Genomic DNA, 13,482 nt, shown 5'->3' with positions numbered 1-13,482 from the left:
TCCAGAGACTAAGCTCTGTGCCAGAGACCATAAGGAGAATCCCATAAAAGAATTGGTTACAAGCCTTGCATTATGAAATTACAAAAGTACAGTAATAGGATCTTAATATCTACACATGGAGACACTTGGTTTAAAAAGAAAATTTGTAACATTTAGCATAAACGAGACAGCACCTTGGAAGCAGTAAAAAAAATAAAATAAAAAAGTTAACCTACCAGTAAATCTGCACCTACAAGTAACCAAGGAAGCCACAGCGACCTTTGTCAGGTAGACAAAGAACAAACATTTCTCATATGTTAGGGATACACGTTTTAAGTTAAAACAAATTTACAATAGAATTAATGTGCTCGCTGCATCATTTAGAAACTTTTGGATGCCATATTGTAATTTCAATAACATCAGAAACTAATAAACTGTCGTGGGTTGCTAGACACCAAAACAATACTACTCCAGCCAAACAATTCCAGTGCATGCTGGTGCTCTGTTAACATTAAAGCAAACATCAGAAGGAAGAATCTCTCACACTTAGGCTCATCTGCCTCCAAGTTGTTGCCCTCAAGTTTTCCCTCATAGACCTCCATCCATTAGAGCTGAAAGAAGAGCTCAGACATGAGGCTGCGTACAACCCCTGCCTTTTCAACAGCTGTGTCATTTACCTGCTTTGAGGATAGTTAATGATGCTTATTAGCATGCTGACAGATGATGTATTCATCATTAATACCATTAGTGAATACAGCAGCAGTTAGAAACTTCACAGTAACACAGATAAAGCCTGAGAAACTGCATCTGCAGACAGTGAACTCTAGCTCAGTGGTATTAGCACTCATTGGTCCGTTTTCTCATCATTGCCATCACACCAAAAAAAAAAAAAAAAAAAAAAAAATAGCTTTATGCTTTCCTGCCCCCATGAATGCTGAAGTTCGCTCATCCAGCTGCAGAGTTTCAACAGAAGGCACATAAACAGCCCTCAGCAACTTAAGATACTAGGGTACAGGAGATGTGGGTTTAACCCTACCTAGGCTGAGGAATTGCTGAATGTCTTTTCCGTTTTCATGCCAAGTGGTGCTGGAAGTGCTAACTAGGGGCTGAAGAGTAGCAATTCCTTAAATCACCACTCACGTGACACCTACTACAGAAGAACTGCTAGTTTGAAGGCAGGAACGTACAAGCTGACTTGAAACACTACTGAAAGTGCTTCCAACTAACCTGCTTGCCTTTGACCTAAAGTGACCCATAATCAGGTCCCAAGTTTCAGAGGAGCAGAGGTAAGTCAACAACTTTTCTAGCTGGATAACACAAAGCAACAAAGCTTCAGGAACTAGGTCCTGGTCTCGGCCTCACACACCGCTTTGCAAGTGCTAAACTTTGGACTTTTCACACACCCAATTCTCGGCATTGCCTCAGATGTCTCAGCTCTATGGAGACAAGATATCAAACATAACCCACACTCCGCGTTTCCTCACTCTCTGCACCTCCTGCCCCAGAAAGTGGGGTTTAGCTTGGATTCTGAGGCACCCAACTTCTCTGCATGCAAAAGAAACAGCCCAAGCACATAGGCGAAACACCTAAGTCAGGCAACTGACCCTCTGCTTCTAGAATGAAATTGCAGAACCTCGTGCTAGGCAACACAAACAATGAAGGCAAGATCTAACACAGAAGCATGCACCAACCATACAGGCTGGAGAAACCCATAACCCGTAAAGCTGTTTTCACTGTGAGGACAATCAAGCAGCAGCACAGGTTGCCCCGAGAGGTTGCGCAGGCTCCATCCTTGGAGTTTTTCACGACACGACTGGATCCAGCCCTGAGCAACCTGGTCTGATACCACAGCTGCCCCTGCTGTGAGCAGGAGGCTGCTCTAGAGATCTTCTGAGGTCCCTTCCAGCCTGATTTATCCCATGAGTCCTTATGATACATGCCACAACATGTCATGCAATTGGATCTTGATGTTATTCTAGCCTCTGGGAGGTACTATTACAGAGTCAAACACAGATGAATAAAAACTGATTCCATGAATAAGACTTTGTATTTTACCATTTTTCGAGTTCCAATCTGGCCCAAAATAATCTTTATTATTGGGAGGAGGTAATGCAAATAATTTTCAAAAGACTATCAGCTAGATACCGCTGTTCTCCAATATGATTTCTGAAGCAAGATGCTTAAGAAGTAATTTATGTATAAAATACACTGTCTTCATCCAACTTTTGCCTAACCCCAAATAAAATAATGAACTGTTCCTACTGGAAAGCAACCAGATAGTAGACCACAACTCTTTTCTTTTTAAGAACAGAAAAAGATTTTTGTTTGCAAAGAGTCATGAAACTATGAGCTAGATTTTATGATTTTGTGATAAACATTAACTTTTCTAAATAAAAAAAAAAAAAGGCTGCATTCATTTGAAGTCCCATATTAGAGAAACAACGTTGCCTTTTTATGGCTATCTATTACATACTAGCTGAATTTCAATAATCAATTGTAATTCAGCACCATATCATCTATTTATATCCGCTGTTCTCAGCCAACTGCAGATTACTGCACGCTCTTTTAAAGTTTGGCCAGGATTTCAGCATAGTTGGCAAATGCAAGCTGGCAAGCTCTTCGCCAATTAAAGTCTTTATAATGACTATACCACCACATACGAGACTGCTAGAAATGGGACTGGACAAAGTACAAAAATCTTACAGTCATGCTTATAATACGTGACTCCTTCGTGCTTCTCTCCAGTTTTGCTCCACTGATATTACGGTAGCATATTACAACTATTCCATCAGTCTTTAAGCTGAAGATGTTTAAGTATTAGCTCCATGTTCCAATTATGTTGAAAGAGGATTATCCATAGTAAAATATGGTTTATTAGAATAAATGTTACAACAAAAAGCATTTCCTCACTAGATGCATAATACATGTTCAGCCAAAGTACTAATTGCATACTCCATGACTAAGTAACAAATATGTATAATCCATCCTTATGGATTTCAAAATGAAGACAAATAATTCTACAAAACTTTTTCCAGCAAACATTTCCAAGTAACCTCCATAAAAAGTCATAGCAATAAAGGACAGAAAATATTTCTTAATCATAGAATTTAGACTCTTGCCAGACAGATGCGGTTTCCAAGATAGGACTCATCATTACTAAAGCAATACTCAGTCTTAACTATCTTGACAGTCCGTGTTCTATGCGACCCCAAGAGAACCCTGTAGATTTTACCCATTGACATCCCAATATCCAACAGCAATGTAATGCTGAACTCTGACATGCTCATAGAGGGTCTTCTATTATTCTATTTTATGCAATACTGCAAGAAAAAGTTGGTTTAAACAGGAAGCAGTATGCCAATGATGAGAAAAAGTTAATGCTGCTACATTTCACTTTTAAGAACCTTCCTAGGTTGAAAAGCTATACACAATTAGTTTCTAAAACAATCAGTAAATGCCTAATTATAAGCAGTCTTGCATATTATGCTGTACATTATACCCAAATTATGCAGCAAGACTGGATTTATGCACTATAGTTTCAATGAATTCTGAGGAAAGTTAGGGAGCAACGTTAGTCATGCAGTAATGCATTTCACAGCCTGTAACATTTTTGAAATTCTAAGAACACATCACAAACTGCAAATTAATAAACAAGTACATATTTTTTTGTTCCCCAGAAAATCTCCTCTGAGACTTGGGACTCCAACTAGCTTGAACTGCATATCCAGGCATGGGAACAGAGAGGTGGAACACACACTGGCATCAGCTGGGTCAGCCCTAACATCACACATAGAGAAAAAAGGAGCAGGAGGGATGCATGTATGTTGGGATGTGTGTTGTCCAGAACTCCTAAATCTGACAAGGCTAAGCTGCATTCTTCCAGAGTTAAGGGGTCCTTTAGCCAGTAGCGCAAGCAGGGCTTCCTGCTCCATCCTTGTGTAGGAAGTGAGCATGAGCACATGAAACATTGAAACCCTCTTTTGGGATACAGATCACAAGAAAACTGAATGAAAGGGAAGCACCAGGTAGGAAAGCTGAAGAGTAAAATGCCAACTTTTGTGAGTTTGAGCAGCACAGACACATATATAGCATCTCAGCAATAAGCAAAACACCAGAAGTTTTTTGTTGTGGTGGTTTTCATAGAATCACAGAATGCTTTGGGATGGAAGGGACCTTTAAAGGTCACCTAGTCCATCCCCCCTGCAATGGGCAGGGACATCTACAACTAGATCAGGTTGCTCAGAGCCCTGCCAAGCCTGGCCTTGAATGTTTCCAAGGATGGGTCATCTACCACCTCTCTGAGCAACCCGTTCCAGTGTTTCACCACCCTCATTGTAAAAAATTTCTTCCTTACATCCAGTCTGAATCTACCCTCTTTTAGTTTAAAACCATTACCCCTTGTCCTATCGCAACAGGCCCTGCTAAAAAGTCTGCCCCCATCTTTCTTATAAGCCCCCTTTAAGTACTGAAAGGCCGCAATAAGGTCTCCCCGCAGCCTTCTCTTCTCCAGGCTGAACAACCCCAGCTCTTTCAGCCTTTCCTCACAGCAGAGGTGTTCCATCCCTCTGATCATTTTTGTGGCCCTCCTCTGGACCTGCTCCAACAGGTCCATGTCCTTCTTGTACTGAGGACCCCAGAGCTGGACGCAGTACTCCAGGTGGGGTTTTGTTTGTTTGTTTTCAGTTGCATTCTTCATCAAACACTCATCCACAATCACAAAGCTCGCAAGGACTCCTCTATAATTCCACCTCAAAGAAACCCACATCTTTTTTAGCAATACTGACTGAACACTTACAGGGTGCCCAGAGAGGCTCTGGAAGTCTCCATCCTTGGAGATGCTCAAAAGCCACCTGGACAACCAGCTCTAGGTGAGCCTGCTTGAACAGGGAGTTTGAACAAGATGACCTCCAGAGATCCCTGCCAACCTCAACCACCCTGTGATGCTCTCAACCAAACTCCTACTGACTTCCACAGAGGCACCATTTCATGTCTCACCATGCTCAAAGAAGGGACATAGAGAAGTAACAGCTTCCCCTGCATCTCAGAAGAACTACAAACTGATTTTAGTCTATACTTCATAAAAAGAAAAAAAAAACCACACATCCACAAATTGCACTTTAGAAAGGGGCAGTTTGAGGCCTAAAGTAAAAAGATGCAGAATATTAGAAGAGGAAGGATACAAGGAAAAAAAAAAACCTATATGGTAAAAAATACAAAAGCTACACTGTATGAAAAAAAAACAAAAACAAAAACAAAAACACCCATGGTCCACAAGATCTTACAGACTTACCATTAAATTGCACAAACTCAAACACTGTATCAAGGGATTTGGAGATACTCCAGTGAGTCAGTGAAGGGTTTCCTGAGAGGTTTCCAATGGGGAGCTAAAGGAGGGTTTGTTCGCCTTCCCCCATCCAAGGAAACTGGAGCAAAAGGGATAACAACTGATCATTTTAATATCCCCTTAATCAAAAAAAGAAAACTTTTATCATCAAAGTATATTTCTGGAGGGACCACTGTACTGTCCCAATCCATTCTGTCCCTGCCATAAAACCTGTTTCTTCTCCTGGCATGACCCACTGCCCTGGCACAAATAACGTTATTATCCCAAGATCTGGCAGCATACCTCAGCGTTAGCAGCAAATACCTCAGTGTTTTCCTTGATTTTTGTATACATGTTTAGAGTTATTTCATTTCATGCTGGCTTGGAAAACTACCATTCCATTATTTAACAAATTCTGAGGCATTCAAGAATATAGCCAATTCCAGCTTCTATTAAATGAAAAATAGAAGAAACACTACTATTCAACTGTGTCAAAAAAAAAAAAAAAAAGAGCAGCTTTCCATATATAAACTATGTATACAAGTTCCCAGGCTTTTAGTGAATCCAGATCTAGAGAGACTTACAGACAAACTTAATGTCAAGTATTATGTGCAGGTCTTCACTGGATCAAGACCAAGGACATCACCTTTTTCAGTCAGAAGGATTTTGATGTCTGGTATAGCAGAAGAATACCCCTTTGCACCAAAATACAACACATTCAAGGAAAAGCAATTTATTTTTTTGCAGAATTAAAGAATCAGCGATGCCTGGCTGGAAAGCACTGTTTTGGAAGAGGCCCAAATGCCCAAATAACTGCAACAGACTGGAAAGGCCTTCACCCCCAGGTCAGCAATTTACATGCCAGCCAGGCTATTTATGAGGAAAAGCAGTTACCACCAACCGCCCTTTGAATGCTCAAGTTGCCAGTTTCGGTACCATTGCCGGGGTGCAAACGTGTACAGATACCATGACAAGCCAGTCTCACGTGGACTACTTCAGCAGAAGAGCCCAGGACAGAGGCAGTGCACAAAATTAATTAATCAGTTACCAGAACTGGACTAAGAAAACTAAGCTGGGTCTGCAGTACAATTCCTCTCTACAAGCTTGAGCGTCTGCACGCCACAACAGTGTCAAATGCAGGATCAGCATAAGGAATGATCAGTACAAATAACAATCTGATGGAGGATGAAGGTTAACTCATTACAATTTGATGTAAGTGATGGGTTAAATAGAAAAAGAAAGTCCACATTTTTCCTCTTTCCCTACCAGCTAACATTAGTCCCACACCACTTGCCCAGTCATTTCTTCAGTTGCCTCCCTCTCAGCTTGCTTCGGGTCCTTTGCTTCTTGCTTCATTGCATTATCCTTTTTCTTAGTCCCCTATTTGCCACCTACAGTCTACTTTCTTCTCATTGCTTTCTTCATTGCTTGTAACTTAATTTTTAATAGTCCTCTGAAACACTAATTAACCAAGATAATCATTATAAAAGTAAGTCTTGTCTTTAAGACTTCTGTATCTATAAAACAACCTGTAAGTACTTTGGTTCTCAGTACATGGGTAAATTTTTCTGTATGCATGTAAAAATCCCAAGTGTCACAGGGATGCAAAAGAATACCAAAAAAGTGAAAATTCAACCATGGCTGAGAGTTAGAAGAGGGACTAGAATTAAACATCCTCATTTTCAACTCTGAGTGAAAGACAAGCTTCAAAATCATTAACTGCCTCCTTTTACTTACAGCAAGAGGTCACAGCAAATGTCAAACACAAGAGAGCTGTTCAGCTAAGGGCAACCTTACAAAATCCAAACTATTACCAACAGCAGCCTAGACGTCATCCTTGCCCCAACAAAACCACTGCCCGGAGAGCAGCTATTACACAAGACTCCACACTAGAGTGCTGCCAAGCTTTAACCTTCAATGAAGGGAAACTAATTTATTCTCTCAAGAAACAATTCTGCCATACCAGAGTATTGGCTTCCTTAGGAATATATCAGAAAGAACGGCAAGCTATCTTTTCCCACCTCTTCTTATAGCCTAAGCCAAAAGCTACACGTATGGAGTAACAGCACAGTAATTTATCACAAAGCAATAAACAGGAGATTGCTATTTCAAATAGCAAAAGTAAATAGACAGCAAGTTAGCTATTCAGAACATCTATATGTTTAAAAAAAAAAAACCTAACTAAACAAACAAAACCCTACAAAACCCACAATGAATAGGAATACAAAGGCAATGTTTTTATGGAGGAGGGGAGCATATTCCAGAAAAAAAAGTAACTAAATGCAGTAGTTTACTTCAATGGCAGTTTTATTGTTGTACATTGAATGCTTTAGAAAACATAGCCAGTCTAAACTGTAGCAAATTGTCAAAACAGTTTTAGAATAATTCATCTGCCATACAGGAAAAAACAGTATATAGTTCCAAGTGCAGAAGCATTAAAAATACTCTGCACTAAACCTCCTCCTCTAATTCTGCAGTGATCTGTGGATAAAGGTTCTCTAAAACCCACAAGCCTGAACTATGACATTATATAAAATCTTTGGGCCTATGCACATCAGTCAGAGCTCCAGGTAGGCACAGTATGAAGTCAGAGCTAGTTTCTGGCTGCAGAAAGAGTTGTGCACTATTAACGCTGCACCCTGTGCACTGTACATACAACAAGAGCAGCTGTGCACATAGAACTTCCTGCATGCATTAGTTTGGGTGTTATCAAAGGAATTCGAGATTAGGTTATATTTCTCGGTAAGCATACAGTTAAGGACAAAAAAAAAGTTGTTATATTTAGTCAGATATCTTCTAGCTTGGTCACTGTATAAAGATGTCATTCTTGGAGAGCTAGATGATACAGACTTCTACACACCACATACTCACTGTACTTTGCACAGTTCACAAGGTCAGAAGAAAAAAAAATAAATAAATATGGCTTTGATTCTCATCTCTAACTTGCAGAAAATCTGTTCATTAAAAGTCTCCAAGTTTACATCTTAATGTTTGATATTATGTAATACTTTGTCTAATAGTCTAACTACGCTTTCACAATAAGAAAAAGCTACTGTCCGCGTAGCCTTTCTGAGCAACCCAAGACATGCAAATGATCAGCTGGTGATTTCCCTGGCAGTACGCAATGCTCATCTGCAGAGGTCCAAACAAGTATTTTGAAGGTAACAGGACAGAGAAAGAACAAGAAATGAAAGCTGATTAAGAATGATGAATTTTAAACAGCAGCACAAAAATAAAGCACTAAACATGACATTTAAATATTCTGAGAAACTTAACATCACCATGCCCACCAATATTGCATGCAGGGGCTGAACTTTGCCAAACACAGACAAGCCAAATTCTGCTATTCTTGAAGTTAACAACAGTTTTGCATGAACTCCAGAAGCAGCAGAAAAAGTTGGCCCTTGGCTGACAGCAGATCACACCTCAGGGCACACACACGGGCACAGACGCACGCCAAGCACCCCCCGAGCATCTTCCAGCCTCACCCAGTCCCTGCGAGCAGGGCAGCGAGTCGAGGCTTGGCGACCCTGCACTTGAGATGTCTGGAGAGCCGCGCTTTCATCCTTAGGGCTCAAAGGAAAAGCTTCCGACTCAAACTGCACATTCTTAAAGGATTTTTTTTTTTCCCTCCTCCAAAGAGCACAGTAATGCTGTTGTGGAAAGCTTCTGACTACAGCCAACACATGCAATACACACACCCCCTTCATATTTTGGGGGGAAAAGTCCTTGTTGTGGTACTCCGTGCTTACCAATAAGTAACTTCTAAGTTTGAGATATTCGTAAGTTTACTCACAAGCAGAAGGCACAGGGAGGTACGCCCAGGGACGGCCAGACCAGCCGAAGGATGCGGCGCTACCGAACCACCCGGGGCCGGCCGCCGGAGCCCGCCCGTGTGCGGTCAGCGCTGAGCCGCCCGCCTCGCTCCCCGCGGAGGCTGCCGGTGCCTCCCCCGCCGCCCGGGCACCCGCGCCGCTCCCCCCGGGGCCGGGGCAACCCGCCCTGCCCTTCAACTCCCCAAGTTTGCTGAGGGTCCCGGGAGGCAGCGGCGGCCCCGCTCAGCCCCAGCTGCCCGCGGCGCAGCCGCCCCAAGGTCACCCCCTCCCCCGGGAAAGCAAACTTTGGGTACCACTCACTGCCGCGGAGCAGAGCGGAGGGGCGCGCCGGGATGCGGCGGCCGCGGAGAGTCGGGGGGCGGCGCGGAGCCTCCGCCGGCTGCAGCGCGCAGGGCGGGCAGCGCACAAGGCGGGCTGCGCGCCTCCTCCGCCTCCTCCTCCTCCTCCTCCACCTCCTCCTCCTCTCTCTCCCCGACGACTTTCACTTCACCTGCAGGCAGCCCGGCTGCGGCGGGGCGGGCGGCTCCGCAGCTCTCCGCGGGACTGCAGTCACTGCGGCAGCGCCCTCCCCGCCCCGCGGGGGGAGCCGGGCCGGCGGGGCGGGCCGCGCAGCCCAGCGCAGCCCAGCGGCCGCTCGTCCCGCCGGGGGACGGGGTGAGCCCTGCCCTGGGGGTGCCCGCAGCCCCTGGGGGGAAGGAAGGGCAGGACCTCTGGGCTACCGGGGACCGTCCCAAGCCCCTCCGCGAGTGCGGTAGCAGCTCAGCTCGGCTCGGCCCGGCTCCGCGCACCACCACCACCCCCCAAATCCTTTCCCCGAGGAGGCTGCTTGCCTGCAGCTGCTGGATAGGGATTGCCCCCGTGCTGTCAATCACCTCCCCGGTGAGGGACTATAAATATTTATTAGGCATCCTAATAGCTGCATCAAGCTAAGCGGAGCACTTTATTCGTGTCGCTCCTGCGACTCAGTCCTCCAAAACCAGTCCTGCACGTGCTTAATTTTAACTCGCTCACGCGCTGCCCCGGCCGGCTCGGCACCAGGGAAGGGGTCTCTTGCCACAGCCAGGTGGAGGGGTTTGCTAGCAGGGCATCAGCATGTGCCCCATCACCTGAAACCTTCCTCCCTCCTTTTTAAGGGCAGCCAAATATTTGCTGGGTTGAGTGGTTTCCATCAGAATATAACCATCAGTGGGGAGGCGACGGTCTTCTTCTCTGGCAGCATCACATTAGTAGATCTGTTTGGACAAACTGGGCTTTTATGCTCCAATCGAGCTGTGAAAAATATCTTAAGTGATAATCTGAATGCACAGGGAGCCCTGAAATAAGAAGCTAATCTTGGATGCAGTTAACTCTGTAATCCCTCTAGAAAATGGGGATAAGAAATGATAGAAACTTTCTACAGCTGCATATGTGTTTAAAAAAAAAAAAAAAAGGGTCTCTCAAGACAGAAAAAATGTGAATGAATGAAATATACTAAATGAATCTAATTTTGTTTTGGTTTTCCCCCTTACAAAAATGACTCTTGATGCTGAGTAGCATGCAACCACACTGATAGGAGCTCCTCAAGCTTGCAATACCTCCTGCAACAGCTGCCATCTTTGTAACTTTTGCTTAACTGAGAAGTTTTAGATATAAGTTAGAAAGACAGGCAGCACTTAAAAACCCTGATTACAAAGGCATAAGCTTGCCATAGTTTATTCTGATGGAGGGTGGTGGGTTTATTTTGCAGGTGATCTTTAAAATGGAATCAGCTAGTAACACAATTTTGGTTTCTGCTTTTCTGCACCTCCTGTTCCCAGCCAGCTGACACTTCAGTCTGGAAACTGAACACTCTGAGCTTGACCTTTCTATCATGAAGCATACAGCTTTGTCTGCATGGCGGGGAGGGGGGAAAAAACAGCAGCTATGAAGTTGAATAATCCCACTTAAACATGAGTTAGAGCTGCAACAAAATATCATTTACGCATATTCTTCCAAACTTCATGCTTGCTAATGTAAGTAAATAACTAATTGGCAGTTTGCCCATCTGTCTGAGATTTTACAGTAGATGCTTTAGAGGGAGATCTTATTACCAGGACTTTGGTTTTGTTAAGTATGACACACTGCATTTATGCCTCTGGCAAGAGGTAGTATTTGTATTTGTATTATAGCAATGCATAGGGGCTACAGCTGAACTGAGACTCGGTTGGGCTTTGCACACATACACAGAGAGAGGGAATGCCCGTCTTGAGGATCTACAGTCCAGACTAAGCAGATAAGACAGGCAAGAGATCGCAGGGGAAAAAGAAGCACAGAAAGGTGAAATAATTTGGCCAGGACCATGCAGAAGGTCTGTAACAGCACTGGATGCAGAGCTGGTGTCTCTGATTCAGCAGCCTGTACAACAGTTCCAGCAATGTCAAGCATTGCCTTAAATGATGAGCTGAGCACGGTCCTGAAAATCAAATGTACAAACTGTGGTTTTTGTAACAGTGTTTGTTGTTATCAGGTATTAATTTATCAGGATTTTGTTCTTCTTCTCAACAGTGCTAAGCACTAGCAGCAAAAGGTGTTCAATACAATTTCATGCTGGTGTCCTGAAGCCAGGCTATTTCAGTGGAGTTTTGCTCTTTCTTGCCAAATCTGCCCATTTCTTGCCAAATTGGAAAATTAATGAATTCAGATTGGGTTTCCCAAGCATTAGTGCAAATTATTGCCCTTCCACTGAAGGCACTTGTCAAAGGAATAATTTTCGAATGACATTTGACTTTACACGCCAGAAATAAAAGTAAGAAGCTTTATGCCCTATATGCCTTTATGTAAAATACAGTACCTACAATAATGGTAGCTTAGTTCATGATCATAATGCTAACCACGTTTTTCCAGCTTTGAATTTTTCACTTGAAGTAATCCTAAGGACTTGTTTATTATCATTACTTGTAACGCCTCTTGGGCCGTAAGTTCCTACAGTAGAGTGTGCTTTTAAGCACACACAGCTAAAAAGATGGTGATTACTGCAAACTGGGGTAACCTTAAAGGAAACTTCTGTAATGAATACAATCATAATATTAACAGTATCATTATAATAAACTGAAAAAAAAATGCCTTTGCATTTAGCAATGTTTCAGATGGTTTCATTCAAAACCAGCTGAAATGATCTTCTTTTTCAAAGGAAGTTATTCAGTCCAGCTGAGACCAAATCTGTATCATTTCTTTCCAGAAAGGGAGGAAGGAAGCTGTGAGGGACTGAAAGGAAGATGCTGCCCTGGAAGCACCCCTCTATACACTGCCATGTGCTGCATGAAGGGGTCCTGCTATGGAGACACTGCTTCGCAGCACCCGCAAAGGTCCTGGGTGATTTCTGCTCTCACTGACACCAGCAGAGTCAAGGTCTCCCGCTGTCTCACAGGACGCGCCCCGAGCCTTGCCGAACAGGGGGCTGAAGGTCCCAGTCCTACACAGTGATCTGTACAGAGAAAATTAATTCATCTTATAGGAAAATCCCAGTGATGTCCATCAAGTTTAGTACAGGACCAAGCCCCCCTGTCTGTTGGCCTAACAAGCATGTTACAGCTCAAAGCCTTGTAAACATGTACTTGCAACAACTTATTTACACCTGTGGAAACTGCATGGAAGAAATCTTTGTCTGGAGTTAATTCAAACCCATTATTAATTGATTTAAGATGACCTTAAGAAAGTATATGCCTAGTCTTCATTAAATTCTTGTGAATTAATACGTTCCCTTAAAATACTGCATTTCTGTCTGCAGACAAGTACTAATTTTTCAGGTACTCCTACTGAAGTAAAAAATAATTTTTCCTACAGGCAGAATAAGGGGTCTTAGAGATGCTAAAAGTACCATCTTCCCCATCCAGTGGGATTTTGCAAAAGGAATCCCTTTTCAACATTGTCGTAATGTAAAGTTAATTATTTGATATCTGTTAGCTGTTGTATACAGCTTCTGTAACGGTTACAAACAGCAAGGTACAGATATGCAGCTATTCACAAGTGGAAAGCAGTAAGAAAATGTTGAGTCAGCTGGAGATATTCCATTCTAAGATGAAGATTTACTCTTTTAAAAATATTTGGTATTGTGATAGGGTTCTTGTGAGGATGTGTTGTGCTTCACTAAGTATCCCATTTACAAGAAAATTCTCATTCCCAATTGCATCATGAGAAATGAAGGGAATTTTTGTAGATGTGATATCCATAAAACTTCTGCATTCACTGATTTTATTGCTCTATTGTCTTTCTGAGACAAGCATGAGGTTGCTTTAAGTTACCATTACATCTAAAACTGTTCAGCCTAAATACCACATGCCTAAATAATCTCTTTTGTTTTCCAAGAGTTGAGTATTAAAAAAAAAA

General features: G+C 42.9%; 1 protein-coding gene across 3 annotated transcripts in view; it reads right to left on the bottom strand.

Annotated features, from left to right (window-relative positions):
- KIAA1217 (KIAA1217 ortholog) overlaps positions 1 to 9,666 on the bottom strand; it is a 377,218-nt gene extending 367,552 nt beyond the window's left edge. Inside the window, exon 1 of one of the 3 annotated variants that reach the window (XM_087776760.1) lies at positions 9,629 to 9,666. The gene's annotated coding sequence lies outside the window, so the exon portion shown is untranslated. Of the gene's footprint in view, positions 1 to 9,098; positions 9,185 to 9,438; positions 9,562 to 9,628 lie in introns of those variants that run through there. The other 2 variants (XM_087776747.1, XM_087776756.1) reach the window with 2 other exon arrangements.
- Positions 9,667 to 13,482: the final 3,816 nt, after the last annotated feature.

This window comes from Nipponia nippon, unplaced genomic scaffold (genome assembly GCF_047370975.1).
Source record: "Nipponia nippon isolate SJK-2023a ecotype South Korea unplaced genomic scaffold, ASM4737097v1 scaffold_1, whole genome shotgun sequence".
Lineage (NCBI taxonomy): Eukaryota > Metazoa > Chordata > Aves > Pelecaniformes > Threskiornithidae > Nipponia > Nipponia nippon.
Note: the sequence above shows the minus strand (reverse complement) of the source record. Positions and strands in the feature narration are given on the sequence as shown.